A 27,643-nucleotide genomic window follows, 5' to 3' on the forward strand; every position below is an offset into this window, starting at 1 on the left:
TTTTTTTTCCTAGTTCTGTGAAAGATGTCCTTGTTATTTTGAGAAGGATTGTATTGAGTCTGTAAATTGCTTTGGGTAGGTGGACATTTTTAATGATACTGACTCTTCCAATTTATGAAGAGAAGATATCTTTTTTTAAAAATAAGATTTCATTTATTTATTTGAGAGGCAGCATTACAGACAGAGAGAGGGAGAGACAGAGAGAAAGGTCTTCCATCTGCAGGTTCACTCCCCAAATGGCCACAATGGCTGGAACTGAGCTGATCTGAAGCCAGGAGCCAGGACCTTCCTCTGGGTCTCCCATGTGGGTGCAGGGGCCCAAGCACTTGAGCAATCTTCTGCTATCCCAGGCCACAGGTAGAGAGCTGGATTGGAAGTGGAGCAGCCAGGACAAGAACCAGTGACCTTACAGGATGCCAGCACACTGAAGGCGGAGGCTTAGCCCACTGCACCACAGTACCGGCCCCGAGGATATCTTTTTCATTTCCTTGTGTCTGTTTCAATTTCTTTTATTTCAGTGTTTCATAGTTTTCATTATAGAGATATTTAACCTCTTTGTTAAATTTATCTGCATGTATTTTTTGTAGTTATTGGAAATGGTATTGCTTTCTTGATTTCTTTTTCTGATAATACACTATTAACGTATAATAACACTACTGGTTTTTTTTGGAGGACCACAACAATTTTTGCTTTTATTATATGTACTTCATGTTATACTCTTCACTTAAAAATTTTTCAGTTCAATAGTCTAGGTGAGATGATCCATAAAAATATGCAAGAATGTTATTTACAAAATACCAAAATTTCTAGTTCATTTTTGCTTATTAATTGCACTAGGAATGCTTACAATGCTCCAAAATAATTTGCATATGTGGGCACAAACTTCATTCTTCCTTCATAAGATCTGCAATAGGTAATTGAATTACCAGTAACTCACCTAAATATGGACAAAAGATGCAAAACAAGAACATAAAAATGGAACGATAAAAGAAAACAGCACATTTACACAATAGTTTACTGGTAAATCAAAGCCTGAGATGGAAATTCAACAGGTACATTTATTTTTTGCTAAATGAAACTTTTATCGCCTTACCTACAAATCATGCACAAATGCCCATCAAACAGGCTTTCTTCAACTAAGCACAGTTTGACTCAGAAAAATTCAAAGATGAAAAAAAAAAGATTTCTTTTTTCCTGGCAAAAAATCTTTTACAAATCCATAAGATGTTTTTCACAAGACACAAACTGGTCCCTGCTTTTGCATGTGACAGGTTGTTGTTTTGGTGTCACGTTATCACACATCAAGATTTGCCACAATAGTTAAGGGGAGGCAGACAGGCTAAGAAAAGGCACCAATGCGACAACATGTTTCAATCTGAGACTGGTCACTGCTTATTACCCGACCAGATTATAAAAACACCGTGGTAGATGTGTTGACTCATCCTTCTAATCAGCCTGCTGATCTGGTTTTCCCTTATTGCCCCTATCTTCACCCACTACAAAACAGGTGGTCCTCTTCCTTCATCCCCTGTGTGGAAAAGAACGTGAAGGGCCCCAGGAAGTTATTGGATCTCTGATGTGTCTTCCAACAGTATGGATCTCATGAATCAGGTCCTCCATGCACATGATAACATATTTACTAAGAGATTGGGCAATAAGAGCGTTGTCTGTCAAGGCAACTCACTTCTTACTGATTTTGCCATAACCATCCCTGTACATTAGTTCATTTACTGCCTTCAGATTCAGGTACCTCCAGGCAATACATGTTCCCACAGTCCTTGGCATGTGAGTCGAAGTCTTATTGAGCTCAACAAAAGTGTTGTTGAAAAGATGGCAAAGGTGAAGAGACTGCAACACGCTTAGGACTTTGGAGCTCAGACCGTTGATACTGCGGATCCTGATGACAAATGCTAGTTTGGGCTCTGCAGGTGCATAGATGTTGCCAGCTTTTCTCGCCTTCCTCGCCATTTGAATTTCAGTTCCGTACGTGTACCTATATGCCTTGTGATAATGCTCAGCTTTTTCATAGATCAGCTTCCTTCTTGCTTTTGAAGCATATTTTGGGTAAATTTCTTTCTTGGGCTCTTGATCTTCAGCAGAAATTCCTCCCCTTTTTGGTAAGGATTTCTGGCACATCAGGAACCTGCCTTTTTTTCCTCTTCAGAACCCTCCATGATTACAGCTGGAGAAGAGCCAACATGGCTGATTTCTGTATACTGACTTCATATCCTGAAACTTTGCTGAATTTATTTTTTTAGTTCTAATAGATTTTTGATGGAGTCTTTGGGTTTTCTATATGTAAGAGCATGTCATCTGCAAACAGTGATCATGTGGATGCCCTTTATTTTTGTCTCCTGCTTGATTACTCTGGCTGATATTTCTAATACTGTGTTGAATAGAAGCAGTGAAAGATGACAACTATGTCTTATTCCAGATTATAGAGAAAGTCTTCCCCTTCCCCATTCAGTATGATGTTAGCTGTTAGTCTGCTATATATGGTCTTTATTATGTTGAGGTATGTTCCTTCTATCCCTAGTTTGTTTAGAGTTTTTATCATGAAAGTATGTTGGCTTTTATCAATTCCTTTTTTTGTATCTATTAAGATGATCATATTATTTTTGCCCTTCATTCTGTTGCTGTGTTATATCACATTTATTGATTTGCATACCTGTGCATTCCTGGAATGAATCCCACTCAAAATTGGAGAAAAACTTCTTAATATGCTGTTGGATTTGATTTGCTAGTATTTTGTTGAGAATTTTCACAACTATGCTCATCTAGGATATTGGCCTGTACTTTTCTTGTTGTGTCCTTGTCTGGTTTTGATATCAAGGTGATGTTGGACGTTTTTTAAGATTTAAAAATTTCGATGTGCCGGCCGCAGTGGCCATTGGAGGGTGAACCAACAGCAAAAAGGAAGACCTTTCTCTCTGTCTCTCTCTCACTATCCACTCTGCCTGTCCAAAAAAAAAAGCATCAGAACATTAAAAGATTTAAAAATTTATTTATTTGAAAGTCAGAGTTACAGAAAGAGAGGGAGGGAGGAAAGGAGGGAGAGAGAGAGAAGGAGAGAGAGAGAAAGACTCACTTCCCAGATGGCCACAGTGACCAGTGCTGAGCCAAGCCTAAGCAAGGAGCCAGCTTCATCCAGGTCTTGCACATGGGTGGCAGGGGACCAAACACTTGGGCTACCTCTGTTGCTTTTCCCAGGCCATTAGCAGAGAACTGGATTGGAAGTGGAGCAGCCAGGACTTGAACAGGCACCCATATGGGATGCCAGTGTTTCAGATGGCGGGTTAACCCCCTGCCTACAATTTTGCCTACATTTCCAATGACTCTATCAATGTCCTCTCAACTGCTTTTCACCACAACTTCCACTATTTTTGGCAGTGCCTTTAGGGTTGAACTTCTCTATACTCTGCTACAAAGGAAGTGATCTTTCTTTGAGAAGAGATCCAGAATTCTGTTTCACAGCCTGTTTCTTCCCCCACGGCACAATTTCTGAGCCATGACTCTGGGACTGTGGGTGGGAACAGTGATAAGTTTCTCCCTGAATGAAACCCCGAGTGGCTAAGCATTGGGAGGGCAGCAGTCCCAGGTACTCACGCCACGTGAGACCTCTACCTTACAAGCTGAAAGGGAAATCCAGATTCCCAGTATTCTCAGTGGTGTTACCCCCAAAGCATAACCTCCATTCCACAAAAGGGGGCTGGCAGAAGATGGAATTCCCAGGCTCTTGGCTATAGTCATTTGGAACGTAACCTCAGTGGCGGGAAGCTGAAGACAGGATGAGAAATGCTCACAGGAAGCTAGACCTCTTACTAAGAGCTGGGGGGGCATACTTGGCTACAGCTGTCTGGGGTGGAGTCCCTGTCTTCCTGAGCTGGGTTGCAGGACGGGAGAAGATCTTGCTCCAGATACCACAGATTCTCTTTGTCCTTACCAAGTTTTAGTAGATTTTATTGAATAAATGTTTCTTCATTTGCTATACAGCCCTTGGGACCATTTTCAGAGGCTTTGAGTGACAGTTTAAAAAAATAAGTTGCACCTGTTTCTCTGAGAAAGGGTCTGTAGAACCTTCCATACTGTCATTCCCAAAGTGGTAAACCTTGTCTTTGAGTTTTACATTGACCCATGATTGCCAGTTTTCTACATCTTCTCCTTGAAGTGAAAGTCAAGGTACTGAAGTGGATCCAGTGTGCAATAACACTGCAGGCTCAACTATCTTGATAGAGCAATGGATCAATCCATTAGAAGAATTTCCATGAAAAAGGAACCATAGCTAACTGGTTAACATGGATAGAGAACCATGCAGAGCACATATGGGCTAGGCAGGGAGCTAGTTAGTGATCAAAGGACTTAAGAGATTGCCAGTAGTCTCCTTGCCAGAGGCCTGTACTGCTAAAATCTCACCCCCTTCCCTATCAACCCAACGTGGCTGTAGTCTTGGCACACCCACTTCCCCATCATGCACCTGAGCCTCACTCCCCCATCATGCACAAGACCCCAGCATGACCACGTGTATGCTGAGTTCCACATGGAGATGCTGCAATACCACCTGTGCTGAAGCCCCACCCACACTCTCCTCCTTTGTATATTCAATTAGGGAGCCACCCTCTACCCAATAAAGAGGCTATCCTAGCTTGAGTGGGTGGAGCAGCAGTAGCAGCAGCCTCCACTCTCACGGAGAGATGCTGCCTGCATGGATGCCTGAGTGTGTACTTCCTCTTTAAATAACTCCTGCTTTCCTATACACCTTTATGTCTCTGCTTTGCATTCTTTTCTCATGTGGAGACAAGAACCTGGGGACCCCTGTTGCAGTTTCCCACGACAGTCACTGGGTGATTAATGCATTGTGTCATTATAGGCTACACTTAGAAGCTTCTTTCTTTTAAAATATCACATATATTTGAAATGTTACTGTATCTGGCTAAGTTAAGTTAGTTATTATCATGCCAAATGCACTCATGAGAGAACAGACAACTTCTGGTTTAGCACAAAAACTAAAAACCAGTTCAATCTCTTTACCTCTTACATAACCACCCCGTTTGGCACTGTTTTTGCTGCTTCTATTTCCTTTCTTTTGAGATAAAACTCTAGTAACCAGTTTGTAAAATGACTTGACTTATTCCAGGGACATGTAGAGTGGCCAGCTTTGCAGATCTGCTTCTCCAGAAGAATTGTTATTTTAATAGCATTGATTCTTTCCAGCAGAGATAATGGCAGGGCACTCTTCCTGGACAATGAGTTTTGAATAGTTCACAATAGGGAACCAAAATTGAACTTGAAGGGTTTACCTTGCCTGAAGGTTTGGAAAACCTGCTCTGTGTTTATTCCTAATCAAAGATGATCAAAATGGCTTTCTGTTTTAGTTCTCTCTCCTCTTAACAAGCCTATGCCCGGGGTCTCTAATTCATACACTATTTTTTAAAATCAGAGACTAGAAATGAAAGGGCAGGATTGCCATTTTTCTAGCTGTTTGGGATCATTGTCCTGTGGCATGAGGTCATGAATTAATTTATCACAAATGATTACTTTTCAGTCCAAGCTATTATCGACCATATGTTTCAAATAAATATCAACCAAAGCATACGCACTCATGTTGTAGCTATACTAGTAAGTACAATGGAATGCAAAAACTCTCCAAAACCAGTCTCCTCTGAGACCTATCAAGGCAGAAATGAGAGAGTATAGGGCTTCCGAAGACTGCAGACTGAGACGATAGGAACTCTAAGGCCTCTCTTTTTCCTGGGCAATAAGGACACACACACCGAAGGTGGAGCAGGTAGAAGGACTTTGTGCTCATTACTTGCTTGTTGACTCTGAGATTTCCCTTTGACCTATCAAACTTTCTGGGTAATTTCTCCCAGAGCCAGTGTATGGCTGAAAATAAATACATAAGTAAATAAAATTAAAAAAAAATCTCAGTGCAGTTTTTCTTTTAAAAAATCAATTCCACACCAGAGAAAAGTCCCTGGTGGAGTGTTAGTAGGCAACAAAAGCCTCTAGAGAATTGCTGCTTCCTTCTAAAAATGTGTGTGTGTGTGTGTGTATGCTGCAAAACTCACCCTCTTAAAATGTGTTTTGAAAAATGAATTGGCAACAAATTTCAATGTTTTAAGATTCTATTTAAATGCTAACTGATTTCTCTTAGGGATGGCTTCGTTTGTTTCAGCCTCCAGAGCAGTTCTCACTTTTTATTATTTGCCGTGCAAGCATTTACACTTACAGAGAATTATGGGCACGCAGTTATATTTAAAGTGAATATTATTTAAGTATTGAAGGGTATGGAATTATATTCATTGAAACATAATTAAAGTACAGAGACATGTAATAATAAGTGGGTGGAAGTCTGTGCAATAATGATTCAAGGTAATCACTGCATTATGATTGTGTTGCAGATTAGAGCAGAAGGTAATGAGGTCTCCATTTAATGAGAGCACTTTCATTCTGAACCAGATTAGAGGCAAAGGGTCCTTCAGAGAACTGTCAGTTCCTAGTCTCACTACAGAAACAGGTGAAAATGCTGTTCTGCAGCGTTCTCATTTGAGTTTAGGAGTAGTTGGGGAAATGAGAGAGAATTTTCAAACTCTCACTCTTTTGCTTTATTGTGTGGATATGGGGTGGAGTCCCCAAATTAGGACCTGCAAATTAATTCCCAAATGGAGCACGAGAATCTCTCCCAATCAACCCCCATGTCTCTTTCCTACCTTAGCTCATGTGATTCCTCTGCAGGGAACCCCTGCTCTTGCCAAATGTCCTTAACCTTGGCATTGGAAATACCATAAACACTTCTTCCACAGCAGGTATGAAGGGGCCACTTGATGCTATTAGGATTTGGCAAAATGAGAGCCCAGGAGCTAAGGAGTTAATTAGTCTGATTGTTCTGTGCTGACCCGGATCCCATTCCACCAATTCCCAAGACTCCTGAAATTCTCCCTTTCTTTTGGCCACCCTATCCATACTGCCATTGTCCTGTTATGTGAGACCAGGAGACCATGATACCCAGTTCTGGCTCTCTTAAATCAGTGCGCAGACTCTTTCTAACCCTTGCCACCTCCTGGTTATGGCTCTCCACAGCCCTGAAGTGTCTGCAGGCCAAAACCTCCTCTCCCTTCTCATTCCCTAGCAAGAGCAGCTGCTCAACCCCTCCTCCTCCGGGAGCCCTTAGGCCTCAAAAGTCACTTATACCACCGAGTTCCTGTAACCCTCCATTGTCTGTGGGACTCACAGAACAATTTGTGGATGGATGCTAAAGTCATATATCACATACTTGTCTTCTCAATAATATTGTACTCTCCTTCTCTCAGGAAAATTCCTTCAAGGATCCTGTATCCTCAATGGCTAGCACAACACTGGTTGCCTATCAGAAGCAGTTCAATAATGAAGAGGTTAAGCACGTATGCTCTGTCTGTATTAGAATCATTGCAAAAAGAGATGCCACCTGAATCAAGTGATCAAAATGAACATTTTCAGTAATGGGAGAAACTGACATCACAGATCTCCTTACATGCTGCATGGAGAAAGACACAATCTCACTTCTGTGATAGCCTTGCCCCAGATGGATAATCTGGACCTAAACAAGAGGAAACGTTATACCAACTTTCAGGATATTCTAGAACGTAACTGGCCTGTGTTATCCGAACATGTCAAGATCATGAAAGACAAAGGAAGACTAAGGGAATGTTCAAAGTTAAAAGAAACTAAAATAATGTGGTGATTGCATGAGATGGATTTGATCAGGGACCACAGGATTTTTTTTTTTTTTCTGTAAGACATAACTGGAAGAATGGGTAGACTCTAAAAAAGGTCTGACGTTCTGCTAACAGATTTGTTTCAGTGTAAATTGGCAGCACAGTGACAATTATACTGTGTTGAGATAAGACAATCTCCTTGTTTTTAAGGAAATGCACACTGAAATATTCATGTCTGCAACCGATTCTTAAATGGTTTGAAAAAAGATGATTATATATATGTAATATATATTATATACACATAAGCATATTTAAAGGAACTTGCAGGAAGTTCATGGAAAATGTGTACTATGAAAGAGCTATGCACCAGTTTCAAAATTTTTTTCACATCAAAATAAATTTATAATTCTTTTTTCCACAAGCCTTTGGAAGTATCCTTATATATGCATGTATGTATTGAAGTATGTAATATATCTATACACCAAGAGAAGGATAAAGCAAATTTTGGCAACATTTTAGCATATTGAGAAACTGAATACAGGGTATGTGGAATTCTTGATATTCTTCTTGCACTTTGATGAATGAAATTATATCAAAATACAAGGATTTTTTTTGTTTCCGTTATTTTTTTTTATTTTGACAGGCAGAGTTAGACAGTGAGAGAGAGAGAGACAGAGAGAAAGGTCTTCCTTCTGTTGGTTCATTCCCCAAATGGCCGCTACAGCCAGAGCTACGCCGATCCAAAGCCAGGAGCCAGATGCTTCCTCCTGGTCTCCCATGCAGGTACAGGGGCCCAAGCACTTGGGCCATACTCCACTGCCTTCCCGGGCCACAGCAGAGAGCTGGCCTGGAAGAGGAGCAACTGGGACCAGAACCTGGCACGCATATGGGATGCCTGCGCCGCAGGCAGAGGACTAACCAAGGGAGCCACAGTGCCGGCCCCTCTGTTATTCTTTTATAGTGTGGACTCCAACATCTGGTTTTGAGGATTGGAAGCCCAGCTTTGCCACTTACCAGTTGTCTGATGTTAGACAGGTTACTCAACCCTTGCCGCATTCAGTTTCCCAATCTGTACTATGGGGATTAAGACAGTACTGGGGCTGGCGCTGTGGCATACTAGGTTAAGCCTCCGCCTGCAGCGGCAGCATCTCATATGAGCACCAGTTCCAGTTCTGGCTGCTCCACTTCCAATCCAGCTCTCTGCTATGGCCTGGGAAAGCAGTGGAAGATGGCTCAAGTGCTTGGGCCCCTGCACCCACGTGGGAGACCAGGAAGAGGCTGCTGGCTCCTGGCTTTGGATTGGTGCAGTTCCAGATGTTGCGGCCATTTGGGGAGTGAACCAGCAGATGGAAGACCTCTCTCTCTCTCTGTCTCTCCCTCTCTCTGACTATAACTCTGCCTCTCAAATAAATAAATAAATGTTAAAAACAAAAAACAGTACTCTGTGAGCAGGTTGCAATGAGAATTAAGCTTGGTAAAGTTCTCAGCGTGGTGCTTGGTTCAGAGTAAGCTCTTGGCAAATGATACCTTCCGTGGTTAAATGGCTCAGTCTAGGTTTCCTGCTGCTTATGATAAAGATGCTGTTGGGGAATTGTGAATTACTAAGACCAGGAGGGAACATTGTAGGTTGTCTCTTGTCTACCTGCAACTGGCCTGGGTATCTGCTCTGACCACTGGAATCATGTGGGGGCTCTTGTCTCTGATTTTTAAGACCATTAGGATGGATTAAAGAGGGTTTTGGAGCCCAACCCAGGGCTTAAACAAAATATGCTTATCACCAAACTGGTAGGGATATTTCAGGCCCAGCAGGACTCTGCCAAGGCCATTCTCAGAATGAGTTTTAACACCCTGTCAGGTGTATCACGTGTGCTTTAGGCTGAATGCCTACACCTGTCCTTCTCTCTTACCCACAAGGGCTCCAGTCCCAACAGAGAGCTATTCTGAATAGGTCAGACTCTCATTTGCTTCACCGACCCTGAGCTGTAAATTCAGAGTGATTTCTGTATGGAAGAGAAAGGAATAATTATAGAATCATCTAGACCAAGCCTCTTACTCTACTATGGAGGAAACCAAGGCTCAGAAAGTCGATGAGACGTGTTTGAGATTACTTCTTGGGTTCTACTACAGAGAGGGCTGGACCAAGTTTCCCAGCTCTCGTCCTTTCCATAGGCCACATTGCTCTGCAGCACTGGAACTGGGAAAGTCAAGACATTCAGCGAGAAGCCCATATGAAGGGAACAACAGGAACTGGTGGCAACGCTGCCTCATCACAGACTTGAGTCAGTCAGAACTAAAGGGCGTCTCTGCCACAACGCTGGAGTCCAGGACCCCTTGTCGGAAGCACACAGGCAAAGGAAGGCAGCTCAGCTTGCTGACATTTGGGCCATCGTGCCCTGTAGGCCCAGGTGGCAAACTTAATGTTCCCTTAGATTTAGCGTTGTTTCTACTTCACTGACCAAAATAAAGCATTTGGATTTCATTATACAGTGTGTTCCCTTAAATTTTTTTATACCCTCTTCCTTATTTCTTAATCAAAAGGCCTCTTATCACTCTCTCTGGTCTAAGTGTCAGCCACGTTGCTTTAGTTATCTTCCTGGTTTCTTCTTTGCTTTGACTACCTCGGATTTGGGATATTAAGGATGGTTTCGGTGTGAAGTAAGCAGCTGCTCTTGACTAATTGAGGGAGTGGAGGGCTGCCGTAAAAGGAATAGTCAGCATTTACTTCTGTTATTGGGTAATAAATCTACTTCCAAAACAACTTGAATGTAGATGTGAAAAACCCATAGATTTTTGGAGCTGGATATTTCTTTAGAACTCACTCATCCAGTGAGGGAACTCTTGGTCCCTCTGACATGTGCAAAGAGGGGCAATTCATTTTTCCCAAATAATCTCAGAAGGAAGGCAATACAATTGTCCCAGAAAAATAAGCCCTGGGAGTCTGCAAGAATGGTTTTTTCCTTTTCAGTATATGACTGTTACTTCGAGGGAGGGTCTTAAGGCTGAAGAGCTAAGAGAGACACTGATGGAACCAAACTCTAGAATGATTAAAAAAGCAATCTGTTTTGACTGAAGCATTCACCCAAAAGAGAGCAAAGCAGATTTCTGAATTTACTATGAGGCTGTGTTATTTGCTTGGCAAGGTGTTAAGACACGTTTTAGAATCTTGCATAGGCATCCAGTGTAGTCAAGTCTCTCTTTCTAAATATCTATATATAGAGATATGTATATATGTATACATCTAAACCTGCCTTCTGTATATATGTATACATATATACATCTATATGTATAATATCAGGAAGCAACACCTCAATTTCAATTTAAAAAGATTGATCTCTTAGAAAAATGAAGCAAACATAGCCAAAATCTAGAATCTTGACTCTCAGTGCTTAGACTTGAAGATAGTCTCTTAAGGAAAATAGTTGAGACACCTAAACTCTCAGTTCTGTCTTGGTAAGCGTAAAGTCTGTTTGGAACAATCATACAATTCTGATTATTTAAATGTCCTTTTCTTCAACCTAGTACGAAAACTTTTTCTAGAAATGAGAACCCTTTGCTCCCGGCAGCCTTTGACTTCCAGCAGAGGTGTGTGGTCTGCTACTCGTCCTCAGGGCCAACACCCAAGGGCAAAGGGACCCGGAAGAGTCAGGGCTCTTCAGCTCTTTCTTCGCTCCAGATGTGCAATGTGCAAACCACTGACAGCAAATGCCCTGTGAGGGTCACTGGTGTGCTCAAAGAGAAATGGAGAGGGAACAGCTGCTCGGAATCAGAGTGTTATGCAGAAGGCAGGTTTAGAAGAACTAAGAATGACAAATAAGCATCTGAGAAGATGCTCCGGATCATATGGCATCAGGGACATTCAAATTAAAACAACAATGAGATGCCATCGCATATCTTTTGGAATGATCAAAATCTAGAACACCAACAACACCCAATGCTGGCAAGGATGTGGAGGAACAGAAGCTGTCATTCGTTCCTGGTGGGAATGCACAATGGTTCAGCCACTTTCGAAGGTAGTTTGGCATTTTTTACAAAACTGCACAAACTTTTGCCATATAATCCAAAAATTGCACTCCTTGGTGTTTACTCAAAATGGTTGAAAACTTAGGTCCACATGAAACCTGCACCAGACGATTGAGCAGTTTTATTTACGACTGCCAAAACTTGGAAGCAACCAAGATTTCCTTCAGTAGGTGAATGGATGAACCAAGTGTGGGACATCTAGACGATGGAATATTATTCAAAGCTAAAAAGACGTGACATGTCAAATGAAAAGAAATAGAGGAAGTTTAAATGCATATAAGTAAGCGGAAGACGCCATCTTGAAAAAGCTACGTACTGTAGCTTGACATTCTAGAAAAGGCAAAACTATTGAGACTAAATGATTCAATGGTTGCTAGGGGTGAGGGAAGGAAGAATGAAAAAGTAGAGCACAGAGGATCCTGAGCACAGTGAAACTACTCTGTATGATACTATAATGATAGACGTGGGCCATTATACATTTGTCCAAACTCCAAGAGGGCACGACACCAAGAGTGAACTCGAATGTAGCTGTGGACTTTGGAAGACAATGGTGTGTCGATGCAGGTTCATTGATTGTAACAAATGTGCCACTCTGGTGGAGGATGTTGACAATGAGGGGGGCTCTGTGTGTGTGTGTGCGTGCGTGTGTGTGTAGAGGAGGAGGGTATGGGGCAAATCTCTGTGCCTTTCTCTTAATTTTATTATGAACCTAAAATTGATCTAAAAGAAGTCATTAAGAAAAGGGAGTTAAGAACTCAGTTCAGTGACTGTGACATGAAACAGATATCTGAATACCCCCAAATAACCCTTATTTTACTTTATTTATTTTTCTTGCAAATCTGGCTTGGGCTGTTTTGTTCTATTCCTCTGCCTCCCTCTGGACTCAGGATCTCATGACCTTCTTCTGAACCATTGCAATAGTTGGCTAAGGGGCTTAGTCTCTTACTCATTCAATCCAAATCCCATACTACTGCCAAGATTGTTTTAATTTAAAAAAGGGAAATTTTATGGAAAGTTGGAAGCAGTCCGGAGAGCCAGGATGTCCAAAAGCAGGATGATAGTTGAGGTCTAGCCATGGGATGGAGTATTTGTAGCCATTGAAGCTCTGTACCAGTGAAGATTGATCTTCACGAGGGTTCTTCATGAACCAGTGAATTAGTCATGATTTGGCACTAGGTGACAGAAGTGATGTGGCCTATGTGATCTCAATGAGGTCATCTAGACTAGTGTATAAACTTAGCTACGCCTAACACATTTGGAAAGGTAACAAGGTACTGTCTATTACCAAAAAGAAAATCATTGACCAGACCAGACTTTCTCAAATGGGGCCCTCAGGGGACATTGTTGGGGAAAGGTCACTGCCCAAAGGACTTGCTCTGAGTTTTCAAGAAAAGGTGGTTGTGATAAATGGAGGTATTGACCACAGTGGGGGACATGTGTTTCTAGGGCTTTGGGAAGAGCTTGGGGTTAGGGGTGCTAAGGTTTGTCTTGTGCCCCTGAACAAAGATGGCATGGGCAGAGATGGGCCCAGGAAGGTGCAATAGTTCAAATATGATTTGGCCCTTAGATTCATGCAGACATTTAAGCCCAAAGACAAAAGCTAATGGTGCTGGCCGGCGCCGAGGCTCACTTGGCTAATCCTCCACCTGCAGCGCTAGCACCCTGGGTTCTAGTCTCAGTCGGGGCGCCGGATTCTGTCCCGGTTGCTCCTCTTCCAGTCCAGCTCTCTGCGGTGGCCCGGGAAGTCAGTGGAGGATGGCCCAAGTGCTTAGGCCCTGCACCTGCATGGGAGACCAGGAGGAAGCACCTGGCTCCTGGCTTCAGATCGGTGCAGTGTGCCGGCTATAGCAGCCATTTGGGGGTGAACCAATGGAAAACGAAGACCTTTCTCTCTCTCTCTCTCTCTCTCTCTCTCTAACTCTGCCTGTCAAAAAAAAAAAAAAAAAGAAAGAAAAGAAAAGAAAAAAAAAAGCTAATGATGCTAAGAGGGTAGCAACTTAATCCAGTTATGTTATTTACGAGGTGGACCTAGTGGGAGGCCTTTAGGTCACTGGGGGCGGGCCCTTGGGAGGTGGTTCTTGCAAGAGGGTTGCTTATAAAAGCCTGAGATTGGCCCAACTGCTCTCTCAGCTCCCCAGTTCCCCATCTGATCCTTCTCCTGCATTGCTCTGTCATTGCCATCCAACTGCCCTCATCGGAGGCCCAAGTAGCTGGGCTGCCCAATCTGGAACTTGAATCAGCAAAACTGTGAGCCAAACAAACACTTTCTCTTTATAAAGTTAGTTTCCTTAGGTATTTCCTTGTGGTCACAAAAATACTAATAGAGGCCAGCACAGTGGCGTAGCGGGTAAAGCTGCCGCGTGCAGTGCCAGCATCCCATATGGGCTCCGGTTTGAGTCCCGGCAGCTCCACTTCCCATCCAGCTCTCTGCTATGGCCTGGGAAAGCAGTGGAGGATGGCCCAAGTCCTTAGGCCCCTGCACCCACTTGGAAGACCCGGAAGAAGCTCCTGGCTCCTGGCTTCGGATCGGCACAGCTCCGGCCATTGCGGCCAGTTGGGGAGTGAACCAGTGGATGGAAGACTTCTCTTTCTCTCTCTGTCTCTCCCTTTCTCTGTCTGTAACTCTGCCTCTCAAATAAATAAATAAATCTAAAGAAAGGAAGGAAGGAAGTGGGGGAGGGAGGGAGAAAGAAAGAAGACAGATACTGTGAGGGAGGTAGCGAGAGAAAGAAAGATCAGGGTGTAGGTGAGGTCTGCAAGAACCCTCAAATCAACAGGGAGGGGAAGAAGTAGTTTTGGGATTCCTATGAGTTTTAAGCCTGGAGTGTGACCATTGTTTCTTTCCCTGAGAGGTGCCGGCCAATGCAAGTTACAGTGGCGCCACCCCTCAAATCCAGGCTGATCTTCCCAGTTTCCCCTTTCCAACCATTCAGTGTCCACCACCCAAGGATGGAGAGGAATGACATGTGCTTTGCCCTCTTCCTTCCTCATTGAGTGCTGGCCCCTTGGGCAAAAGTCTCTGTGCCTTTGAGCGGGTAGGATTCTTCTATTTACATGGTGATTGAGTGAGATGGAAAGTCAGAGAGCCGGCACACTGGATCTAGGAGAGGGGGACAGACGCAGTGTGCCCCACCTGCACTAAGCTCAAATGACCGTCACTGGCATCTAGGCCCTGCAGAAGCCCATCTTCTTCTTCCTCTCTGTTCCACATTACCCTATTATTCTGCCAGGGCCCCATTGCCTCAAAAAAGCCAAACTGTCATGCTTCTGCTCATGTCCCTCTCATGGAAGCCATGATTGGCTTTTACACATGGGCAATCAGCTCCTTGCCCGTGAGGCAAAGAATTAGCCTCACTTCATTGGACTTCGAGTTCTCTTCCCTTAGAAAGTTAATAGGTTGTCTCTCTTTGGTTTTGATGATAATTCAAAGTAAAGACATCCATTCACTTCACATCTTACAAAAATCAAGCATTCCCATTCCGGACTTTGCAATGATTTTTCTGGGCTCAGTGTCTCAGAACCATAATAATTGACTTGGCAATATGAAAAGTCATTTGCAGTGGAAGTGTGATGAGGCTCCCCTTCATTTGATACTCGAAATGTCTTCCATAAATCTAGCTTATTAAAACAACGAGTCTCTCATAATATTTATGCAATTTTCAAATGAGATGGTCATAAAATTGCTATAAAATATTAAAAGTCTATTTTCTGCTGATGACAATGATGCAAATATTGATGCAGGCCCACTAAGATATACTAAGCTCACGCTCATCAAAATGGATAGAGGAGGCTACTGCAATATTTCTTCAGACTATTTGAAAACCAGATTAAGTGCTTTTATTTTCTATTTTCTTAGTTTCTCCTAGTTAGTAGAGATAGCCTTTGTGTTTATGAGTGTGATGTTGGTATGTTCACATTTTTTATGTTGAAGTTTCTGTATAATGTTTTCATATATTCCCTCCTCAACAGACATATATGAGGATACTTTAAGACATTTATGGGAAATGTGTATTATGGAAAAAAATATGCATAGATTTCAAATTGTTTTGTGCCAAAATAAACTTCTCTTTTAATTCTATTTTCCCATTGACTTTTTGAAGTCCCCTTATACATGCAAGGCACTGTGTTAAGTGCTTCAGGGAATAAAATTACAACAAAATGGTCCTTAGTGCTCCAGAGTTCATGATTGTGGGGTGAGGGTGAGGACTAGGGTAGGGCTATGAAAAGAACTAAGTCAAAACAGCAACCAAGAGAATAAATGGGAAATAAAGGTGTGATCAGCATGCTGTGAGAGTAAAGAGAACAATTACTCCCAGCCTTAATACCCAAGAGAACTTCATGGAAACACTGGTGATTCACTTTGATCAATGAATATTACCATTGCAAGTAGCTACAAGTCTTCCCCAGCCTAGGAAATCATCTTTTCAAAAATTGTCCTAATTTCTCGCCTAGAGATGAACTTGTTAGTGACCTCTGTTACCATTAAATAGAGAATAAAAATTTCTACCATTTGCCTATCATGATTACTCTTCTTTAAAAAATATTTATTTGAAAGACAGAATTACAGAGGGAGGGAGGGAGGAAGGGAGGGAGGGAGGGAGAGAGAGAGAGAGAGAGAGAGAGAGAGAGAGAGAGAGATCTTCTATCTGCTGGTTTAGTTCCCAAATGGACACAATGGTTGGGGTTGGGTCGGACTGAAGCTAGGAGCCTGGAACTCCACCTAGGTCTCCCACATGAATGGCAGCGACCCAAGCACTTGGGCCATCTTTGCTGCTTTCCCAGGCACATTAGTAGGGGGGACTGGATTGGAAGTGGAGCAGCCAGGGCACAAACCAGCACGCATATGAGATGATGGTGTTGCAGGTGGCGGTTTAATCTGCTGTACCACAATGCCATGATTACTCTTATTCTTAACAACCTCTATGGCATTAGTGTAAATGAATATGAAAGGGCCACTTGGTGACTTGGTGAACTTTCACTTCCTCACTCAGGCTAGGTTCTTTGAAATTTTCAGCACAGCAGCTTCCGCCTGGGCCTTGGCTCTGGGGATCTTGGGCTGATGAAACTCAGCCCTGCTCTAAAGCAACCTTGCTCTCAGCAGAGCTTCCTCATGGCTTGGCCTCTGGGAAGGATAGTTGCTAATTAAGCCCAGTCTCCTTTTCTCTCCCTCTGTTTCAGATTCATCCGAAAACAAGCACCAAAGTAGCATGCTCACAGATCTTGCTGCATATAGGGAAAGATGCCAGGAAGGATTAGTTAGTAGCTGGCTAGAATGGTTAGGAGGGAGTGGGACTAGGTGTGGAATGAGCATATTAAGAGGTTTAATCTGGGGCGGGTGCTACAGCAGTTACAATGCTTCGTGGGACTCCTGCATCGCATATTGGAGTGCCAGTTCCAGTCCTGCCTACTCTGCACTTCTGATCCAGTTTCCTGCTACTGCATACCCTAGGACAGCAGGTGATGGGTCAAGTAGTTGGATCCCTGTCACCCATATGGGGGACCCAGATTGAGTTCTGGGCTTTGGCCTGGCCCAGCCCTAGTTGTTGTGGGCATTTGAGACATGAATCAGCAGATGGAAGATCTCTCTCGCTTGCTTGCTCCCTCTCTTTTGATGTCACTCTGCCTTTTAAATAAATAAGTAAATAAAACTTTTTAAATTAGATATTTGTTTTATTGACACAATAATTGTGCACATTTATGGGGTACAATATAATATTTTGCATAATAAGTGCATACATTTAATGATCAAATTAGGATAATTAGCATCCATCACTTCATATATTCAAGATTTCTTTGTAGTGTGAACATTCAAGTCTTTCTTCTAGCTATTTAGAAATATACAATATGTTATTGTTAACTATTGTTACCCTACTGTGCCAGTGCTGTGGTACAGTAGGTTAATCCTCCGCCTACGGCGCCTGCACCCCATATGGGCGCTAGTTCATGTCCCGGCTGCTCCTCTTCCAATCTAGCTCTCTGCTATGGCCTGGGAAAGCAGTAGAAGATGGTCCAAGTCCTTGGGCCCCTGTACCCATGTGGGAGACCCAGAAGAAGCTCCTGGTTCCTGGCTTTAGATTGGTCCAGCTCCAGCCATTGTGGCCATTTGGGGAGTGAGCCAGCTGGTGGAAGACTTTTCTCTCTGTCTCTTCTTCTCTCTTTGTATAACTCTGCCTCTCAGATAAATAAATAATTTTTTTAAAAAGAAACATAATCTAGAAATATCTGTTGTCCACTCGTCAGGCTGATGGAGTCCCCATTACCAAAATGGAGTCTATTTTCTGCCCTTGAACTTGGGTCAGGCTTTGGATGATTGCTTCTAATGAACAAAATGTAGAGTTATGTTGAAAATCGGCTGATGCTGGGTCACAAAAGGCAACACAACTTCTGCCAGGCTCTTACTCTTTTGGGAGACATGCCTTCGGACTCTGGAGGCTTCCCAGAGGCCACTGCACCAGACAGGCCGCACGGAGAAAGCACTTAGAGATAGAGTGACATGCCAAGGAGCTCCAGCTGTTGCCGCTCCCCTCCCCCCTGCCCAGCCCTGTTGTTTGGGTCTTCCTGAGACTCAGATGTGTGAGTAAGCAAACCTTGGGTGACTCCAGCCCCGAAGTGGAACTGGCCTTTGAATCACCCCAATCTGACTGAGAGTGGAGCAGAGGTGAGCCGTCCCTGCTGAGCCTTGGCCAGATTGCAGATTTGAGGGCGAAATGAATCCTGCTGTTTTAGGCCATTCTGTTTTTCCTAAAATATTATTTATTTGTTTATTTATTCATTTATTTAGTTAAGAAGCACACACACAGAAAGAAAGAGAGAGAGAGCTTTCCTTTCTGCTGATCCATTCCCCAAATTTCTGCGACAGCCAGGTGATGTGAAACCAAAAATTCAATCCAGGTCCCCCACGTGGGTGGCAGGACACTGACCCCTTGGGGGCTGTCACTGTGTCTGCATTAGCAGGAAACTGGAGTCAGGAGCCAGAGCTGGGTATTGAACCCACGTACTCCAATATTAAGAAGTGAAATGTCTTAACCACTAGGCCAAATGCCTGCCCCAAGGCATTACATTTTTAGGTAGTTCATTATGCAACAAAGTAACTGGAATACTACTAAACTTGACCAAAGAGTAAGTTAAGTTTCATCCTGAATCAACCAATTAGGCAGTGGTTTGGGCAGGTGGAAACAGAGCCAGAGAATTCCGTGGGAAGAGTTTGTTTTCACACTAGGTCTTCATATCTGGGGCATGTAGGGCATGCCCGTCTCCGTCTACTCCCCTAGCAGCACAGAAGTGGGCTGATGTTTGTCTCTTTTTATCTATCGTAAAAGCAGGCTCTGTGTATCGGAATTCAGATCCACCTTAGCCTTTGTTACATTCTTTCTTCTTCCTGAGGAGACATCTCAGTCAGTTTCCAGGATCCAGCATTGCCCACCGTTCGGTTTGAAATCACAGCCTTTTTCATACTGATTTATCCACAGTAGAAGTTGTCTGTCACTTCCTCCTTCCATGACAGGATGCTGTCCAACCCCCACCCCCACCCTACATATTCATTTACATATGGAAAGGGGGTCCAGATTTTCCCTTGTTGCAAAAGATCTAAAATAGTAAGCTGGGGGCCAGTGCTGTGGCACAGCAGATTAACACCCTGGCCTGAAGCACCAGCATTCCATATGGCGCCGGTTCAAAACCCGGCTGCTCCACTTCCCATCCAGCTCTCTGCTATGTCCTGGGAAAGCAGTAGAAGATGGCCCAAGTCCTTGGGCCCCTGCACCCATGTGGGAGACCTGGAAGAAGCTCCTGGCTCCTGGCTTTGGATCAGCGCAGCTCCGGCCGTTGCGGCCAATTGGAGAGTGAACCATCAAAAGACCTCTCTCTGCCTCTCCTCCCTCTGTATAACTCTGATTTATAAATAAATAAATAAATAAATAAATAAATAAATAAAATAGTAAGCTGAGGGCCGGTGTTGTGATGCAGCTTGTACATGCCAACATCTCATATCAGAGTTCAAGTCCAAGTTGTTTCACTTCCCATCCAGCTTCCTGCTAATGTGCCTTGAAGGCAGAGGGAGATGGTTCAAGTACTTGGGTCCTTACTACACACGTGGGAGACCTGGATGGATTTTCTGGCCCTTGGCTTCAGCCTGGCCCAGACCTGGTGTTTGTGGCCATTTGGGAATTGAAACAGCAATTGGAAGATAGTTCTCTCTTTCTCTCTCTCTCTCCCTTTCTCTGACACTTTTTGACTTTCAAATAAGTAAATCTTTTAAAAAGATAAAATATAAATAAAAAGCTGAGTGAGGACTCACAGGCAAAATGATGCTTAAAAATGAAGAGATTATAATCTAGCAAACAGATAATCTGAAGCAAAAATAGCTCAGTTATTATGAAATCATATTTTAGGTAACTGAACCATCTAGAATATATCTGTGAACTGAGAGACATATGAACATAGGAAAGAAAATGACAAGTGTCTGGAAATGCTTGGGTAAGTGCTAAAGAGCTCTCCTATTTTATTCAGACAAGTTTCCCAGTTTTCTCAGAGGCTATTTCTTCACGGAGCTGCAAATTCTAGCTTCAGAATTTGCAAATATTTTACACGATATTGTAACATTTTTGGTCATCTGATTTTCCAGTGTGAGGTAGATTAGAATCAGCAAATAACCAAAGGGAGGAGGCACTTAAAGGGGAGCATTGCTTGAGATAGGCAGTGACAACAGTAGGAAAGAGTGTCCAAGAGCATGTGACCAAAATTTAGCAGTGACATTGGAAATCAAAACCTGTGCAGGCTGGTGCCTTTGCCAAAGGGACACATAGCTCTACATACCTCAATAGTCCAGGATGACATCATTCATACCCAGTAGGATAAGAGCAGTAGTCCTCCTTTATCTGCAGGCTATGTGTCCCAAGACTCCAAGGGGATGCCTGAAACCAAGGATGATAGAAAATGGTATATCCACTATGCTTTTGTCTTTCTACCCTGCAGCATTGCCACAAAATTTAATCAGCCTCCATGTTTGATGCCCTGTTGACTCCTTTGCATCACTACTCTTGTGCTTTGGGGCTATTATTAAGTAAAATAAGGGTTATTCCAACACAACCGCTGTGATACTGAAACAGTCTATCTGGGGGCTGGCGCTGTGGTAGAGTAGGTAAAGCTGCCACCTGCAACGCTAGCATCCCTTACAAGCGCCTATTTGAGACCCGGCTGCTCCACTTCACATGCGGCTCCCTGCTAATGCACCTGGGAAAGCAACAGAGGATGACCCAAGTGCTTGAGCCCCTGCCACCCATGTGTGAGGCCCAGAAAAACTCCTGGCTCCTGATTTCCACCTGACCCAGCGCTGGTGATTGCGACCATTGAGGGAGTGAGCCAGCAGATGGAAGATCTCTGTCTCTCTCTCCCTCCTCTCTGTAACTCTGCCTTTCGAATAAGTAAGTATTTTGTTTAAAAAAGAAGCAGTCGCATAATTGACACAGCTACTAAATTACTAATTAGGTGACATATATGGCGTGGATATGTGGACACACTGGACAAAGGGATGATTCATCATACTACCCAGAAGGATAACTGGCTTAAAACCTACAAATTGTTTATTTCTGGAATTTTCCACTAAGTGTTTTCAGGCTGCAGTTGACAAGCAGGTCACTAAAGCAGCAAAAAGCAAAACCACAGACGCGGCGGGGGCCGGGGGGAGGACTGCTATAATGGCTCAATTTTGTTCAGGATGGTTTTTATAAAAGCAGGAAAAATGATTTCTGACATATTTTAGAGAGGTCTCATAGGAAATGATCTAAAGCAAGAGTGCTTTGGCACTTAAGGGGATAAAGTTCAGTTACCTAGGAAAATGACTCATGTGGAAACATTTTCTCGTATATTGGTGAAAACGAGGACCTGCTATATTATGAATATTCATCAGAAACAACTGTGGAAGTCCTGCTGATCAGTAGGTGGTCTCAAAACTGAGATTTCTGTCTTTAATGAAACCTTAGGGTCACCTATTTGTTCCTTTCGCCCAGCACCTCCTTTCTTCTGGATGTAAGACTCTGCTTTCTTGGGAGATGCCCTTTGGTCCACACAGTTGTCATCTTGCTACAGGCTCCACCTCCTTGCCCACCGTGATGAGCCTTTGGTGGCTGCTGACCAAGCTCACTTGACCCCTGGCCATGGTGACGGGACTCAGGGTGGTGGGTGGTGGTGGACAGCTGGTGACCTGAGATGGCCTTGCATCCTTCAAGGAGCATTTTAATTAGAGTGAGAGAAAGAAGTGACTTTCCTTTGAGGAGGTGAAATTTAGTGGCTGTGAGACCCAGAGCTGATAGGGCCTTGGTCCTAATCTCTGGGGAAAAGCTCATCTGAGAACATGTCACAGGTGCACAGAGAGAAGCAGACAGAACAGATGCACGGGGGAGCATCTGAGGAACTTCATCCCAATCAATGAGGCTGTGGGAGCTGTCCTGATGTCTGCCTCTTGGCTTCTAGAAGCTATCCACAGTGTCCTTTGGGTGAATCCTCTTTTGCACAAGTGACTCAGTTGGCTTTCTATCATCTGCAGCTGAGACACTCGCCTGGAGAGTGGCTGCTCTGGAAACTACACGAGGCCACCTCTGAGCTGCTCACCGCAACACGGAGACTCCGACATGGATACCAAGACGGGGAAACTGCGAAGTGGAGTTGTTATCTCTCAAGCCATCTGGCCAAAAGAAAGTGGAGCTGCCTAACTGAAGGAGCAAAGGACTGGGAGAGAAAAAGCAGGAGTCCTTATCCCATAAAGCAATCTGCCTTATCCCATTTCCCTTCCCGAGTAATTCAAACCAAATGTTCAGCCTTGCTCCCCACCAAGCCCTGAGGGTGAGGGCTCTGAGCATGCGCTCTCCTGACTCAAGAAGGCCAGTGTAAAGGGCAGAATTCCACGCAGCCTTTCAGCATGGGCTTCCTGAGCCAGTGAGGTGTCTTACCTATCTCCTGTTGTTCGCCACTGCTATTTCTTATGGCCAGGAGACAGGAAAATGGCCCTCGCTGTTGAAGTTCCATCTGTGTGGTGACAAGCTCCCAAACAATATAGACCAATAGTGATAGCAACACTTAGAGAGTGCCACACGCTGCTTTAAGCAACTGACATGTATTTATCTCATTTCATTGGATCCTCACAAACCTGCGACATAGGGACTCTCATTATTTTCAGTTTTTGAGATGAGTAAAATTGAGGCTTGGGGAAGTTAAGAAGCTTGAAAGTAGATCATGCTTTGTATGGGATGTAACCTCAGGGAGCCTCTCTCCAGATTCTTCTCTCCCAATCACTGTGCTAGATGCCTTTCTGCACCAGGGCACCGGCTGGAGCGCTCAGCCGAAGCCTCCTGACCTGCTCGACTTTCTGCTGTCAAGGGTGCTGGCCCGATGAGCAGGAGAGGCAGACGTGCGCACGCGAAGCCTTACCACGGCACTGTCTGGCAAGTTTCCATAGCTTTTCTGGTACTTAAGCCAGAGCTGCTTACACACCCTCACGGCCCTCAGCACTGCTGCTGACAATGTCATTAAGTACAAGGGTCTGGCAAGTCATTTGGAAATATGCAGAAAGAGCTCTCGAAACATATACGCACCTTGACCAAGGAGGCTGTCCTAAGGAAATACTTTAAATTGCAGACTAAACATTATGCACAATGGTGTTACACTCAGGACTCCATTAAAAGTTTGAAACAACTCTAGTTGCAGAACTTTTCATGTTTGAAGAAAGAGATTTGGACAGATTTTCCCATAGAAACATCAATTCATTGTAAGATCCATCAGTTACCTATTGCTTCATGACAAATGACTCCAGATCTTAGGAACCGAAAACAACAATGGTTTGTTATTTCTCATGACTTTGTAAACCAGTTAGGTGGTTCTTCTGCTGTTTGTTTTTTTTTTAATTTATTTTATTTATTTGAAAGGTAGACTTATGAAGAGAGGGAGGGAGGGATGGAGGGAGGGAGGGTGAGAGAGAGAGAGGGAGAGAGAGAGAGAGATCTTCCATCTGCTGGTTCACTCCAAGTGGCCACAATAGCCAGGGCTGGGTCAGGCCAAAGCCAGGAGCTTCATCCAGGCCTCCCACGTGGGTACAGGGGCCCAAGGGCCAGCCTCTGCTGCTTTCCCAGGCCATAGCAGGGAGCTGGATTGCAAGTGGAGCAGCCGGGGCTTGAACGGGCCTCCATATGGGATGCCCGTGTAGCAGGTGTCAGCTTAACCTGCTATGCCACAGCACCAGCCCCTCTTCTGCTAGTTTTGCTTGGGCTCATTCATGAGGTTGCGGTAAGCTGCAAGTTCAGCTGGAACTGAACTGGCTTCACTCAAACATCAGGGGCCTTGGTGCCGGCTGTGGGTGGGATGCTTTGGTTGTCCTCCATGTGCCCTCTCTTCCTCTAGTAGCTAAACCAGTTTCTTTTCAGCATGGCAGTCTCAAGGCAGTGTTCTAAGACAGAGGAAGAAGCAGAGTAGGCTTTTATGCTTTAGTCTCAAAAACTGCACCATGCCCTTCCAACACCTTCAGCTGGTCCAAACAAGTCACAAGGCTAAGTCAGATTCAAAGGAGTGGAGGAACAGACATTACCTTTTGATAGGAGCAAACATCTCATTGCCAAGGGTTAGGGGCAGATGTGCTTCTAGGGGCCCCGTCATTATACCCATCTGTCACAGGAGGGGGGCAAGTGCAACCTGAACAAAAAAGGATCTGGGATTTCTGTAGTAAAGAATTAACTTCACCCAAGAGAAGTCTAGCTTTTGCCCTCAGCTCCAAGGTCTCTGGGCCTTGGAAATGTCCAACCTGATAGGAATGTCTTTGTTTGCCTGGAGGCTATGGCAATGGGGATCTAACCATGGGATTTACAATAGGAGCTTTAAAGCCAGACGCTAAAGCCATCCGTCTGAGCTCTGGAAAGAGTTGGCTATGAATGGTCAGCTACATAGGCATTATGTGAAAGTCTCCGTACAAGCAGGTCACCAAAGGCTCTGGTGAGCTCCTCTGGTAGGCCATAGTGCCTGAGTATTGTCACGCTTTGATGCCGGGAGGGCGACATGTTCCTGAGAATGCCAGAAGCTTTGTGTTTAGGAACTTCTCTCGGATTTCAACGCACGCATGTCTTCCTTTTTCTGGTTCTAATTTGCATCCTTTCTCCGTAGCAAGATTGCCATCCTAAGCGGAGTGCTGTCTTCCACTTTGAGTCACTCTAAAGTAGTATTGAACCTGAGAGAACTGGGGATGGGTGGGTATCTCAGAAGTTTTAGTCAGCTGCTCTGAAATGCTAGGGGTACTGGGGACCCCAATCTTGCAGCTGGGGTCTGCGGTGAGGGCAGTCTTGTAGAACTGATCCCACTGACTTGGCAGAAGGGCACACTCCTTACAGCTGGTGTCAGAGCTCTTGGACAGATTCAGTCATCTAGAGGACGATGCCCTTAATCTTGACTTTGGTTGCATCTTGGAAGGAACCATGAACCATGGGCACTCTTTGGATAGGATGTCCTTCAATTAAAAAAAAAAAGCAAAACAGAAAAAATAACGAATAGTGGTAACTGACATTGCTTGCACACTCATCATGCGAGGGAGTTTACCCATATTAACTGACGGATGCCTCTGACAAGCCTCTGAGATAAGTACTATTATTATGCCCATTTTACAGTTGGAAAAACTAAGGTATGGAGAGATTACATTACATCCTCAAATTGATACAGATAATTGGTAAGACTGAAATTCAAAGCATTCTGGCTTTAGAGTCCATTGTCTCAACTTCCATTTCATACTGTCTGTAAATGTACCTGCCTACCCATTTAACCACCAAATATCTGTTTATGTAACTATACATATCATGCTGGCTTTAGTTTGGTGATTTTCTTTTTGTATTTAGGGGTTCACATACTTGTTTTTGTATAAATGATTGGCCTATTCTTTTCTTGTACTCTCCTTTTTTGTTATTGGTACCAAGAGTCTATTAATTTCACAAAATGAGCTGGAGAGGTTTCCCAAGCTTGTTAATTGTTATACTGTTCAATTCTTCTATATATTTACTGGTAATTTATAGTCTCAATTTATTAGCTTCTATTAGGTCTGCTAAAAGTCTCCATTAGCATTTTGTTTTACATACTTCAAAATAATATTATTATGAAAAGAAATACACAAGTCCCAAAATTAAAGTAAAACAATTGAACCTTACTGTACATCAAATCACTAACATTACCTACAGAGAAGTTTTTTTTTTTTAATATTTATTTATTTGAAAGAGTTACAGAGACAAGAGGAGAGAGAGAGAGAGAGAGAGATCTTCCATCTGTGGTTCACTCCCCAGATGGCTGCAACATCCAGGACTGGGCCAGACCAAAGCCAGGGACCAGGAGTTTCATCTGGGTCCCCTATGTGGGTGACAGGAGCCCAGGTACTTGGGTCATCTTCCACTGTTTTTTCCCAGGCCATTAGCAGGGAGCTGGATCACAAATGGAGCATCTGGGACTTGAACCAGCTCCCAGGAAAGTTATTTTAAGTGACTTATACACAGTATCCTGACCATACATTCTTATTAAAATACATTATTAAGATATAAAGCACTACAAAGAAACCTTAAATTTTCTTCAGTAATTTTATTATTAGGTATAATGTTAATGTTGTAATTTTGAAACTGCTTTTTATACATTACAGGGTAAAGTAAAACATGTAACCATGTTCATATTATTATGACTTAAGATTTTCAGTTAAGAAAATAGGCAAATATAAAACTCAAGGAAATTAAGAAAAATACTTGAGGCTCAATTTGAATAGAAAATTTAAACATGGAGTATTATTATTATAAAACATAACTTATAGATGTTTACACCAAGGGTTGACAAACTTTCCTTATAAAACTGGATGGTGGCCGGCGCCGTGGCTTAACAGGCTAATCCTCCACCTTGTGGCGCCGGCACACCGGGTTCTAGTCCCGGTTGGGGCGCCGGATTCTGTCCCGGTTGCCCCTCTTCCAGGCCAGCTCTCTGCTGTGGCCAGGGAGTGCAGTGGAGGATGGCCCAAGTGCTTGGGCCCTGCACCCCATGGGAGACCAGGAGAAGTACCTGGCTCCTGGCTTCGGATCAGCGAGATGCACTGGCCGCAGCGGCCATTGGAGGATGAACCAACGGCAAAAAGGAAGACCTTTCTCTCTGTCTCTCTCTCTCTCACTATCCACTCTGCCTGTCAAAACAAAAACAAAACAAAACTGGATGGTGCCGGCGCCGCGGCTCACTAGGCTAATCCTCCACCTTGCGGCGCCGGCACACCGAGTTTTAGTCCCGGTAGGGGCACCGGATTCTGTCCCAGTTGCTCCTCTTCCAGTCCAGCTCTCTGCTGTGGCCCGGGAGGGCAGTGGAGGATGGCCCAAGTGCTTGGGCCCTGCACCTGCATGGGAGACCAGGAGAAGCACCTGGCTCCTGGCTTCGGATCAGCGCGGCGCACCGGCCGCGGCAGCCATTGGAGGGTGAACCAACGGCAAAGGAAGACCTCTCTCTCTCTCTCTCTCTCTCTCTCTCTCTCTCTCTCCACTCTGCCTGTCAAAAAACAAAAAACAAAAAAACAAACAAACAAAAAAACCCAAACTGGATGGTAAGCAGTTTAGGCTCTGTAGACGATATCATACTGTTGCAACTATTCAACTCTACTTTTGTTGCATCAATATGTAAGTAAATGAGTGTGACTGTGTTCCTATAAAAGTTTATTTACAAAAACATGTAGTGGGATAGATTTGGCTTAAGGGACATTGCTGGCCTCTGGTTTTATACTAGAAGGGTCTGGAATCCATGCCTCTTCCCTTAACAACGAGAATATTTAGCACCTGCATCTTGGTTTCTTAATACCATTCCCCATTAAATTGATGGTGGAGAGAGAGCTGATTTCAAAGCTAGGGCTGGAAAAGTTAAAAATGAGCCTACATTGACTTGTGTCAGGAAGC

The 27,643-nt window shown here is 43.8% G+C and overlaps 1 pseudogene; it reads right to left on the minus strand.

Annotated features, from left to right (window-relative positions):
* Positions 1-1,385: 1,385 nt before the first annotated feature.
* Positions 1,386-24,754, minus strand: LOC133752819 (large ribosomal subunit protein uL30-like; annotated as a pseudogene).
* Between the last annotated feature and the right edge of the window lie 2,889 nt (positions 24,755-27,643).

This window comes from Lepus europaeus, chromosome X (assembly GCF_033115175.1).
Source record: "Lepus europaeus isolate LE1 chromosome X, mLepTim1.pri, whole genome shotgun sequence".
Classification (NCBI taxonomy): domain Eukaryota; kingdom Metazoa; phylum Chordata; class Mammalia; order Lagomorpha; family Leporidae; genus Lepus; species Lepus europaeus.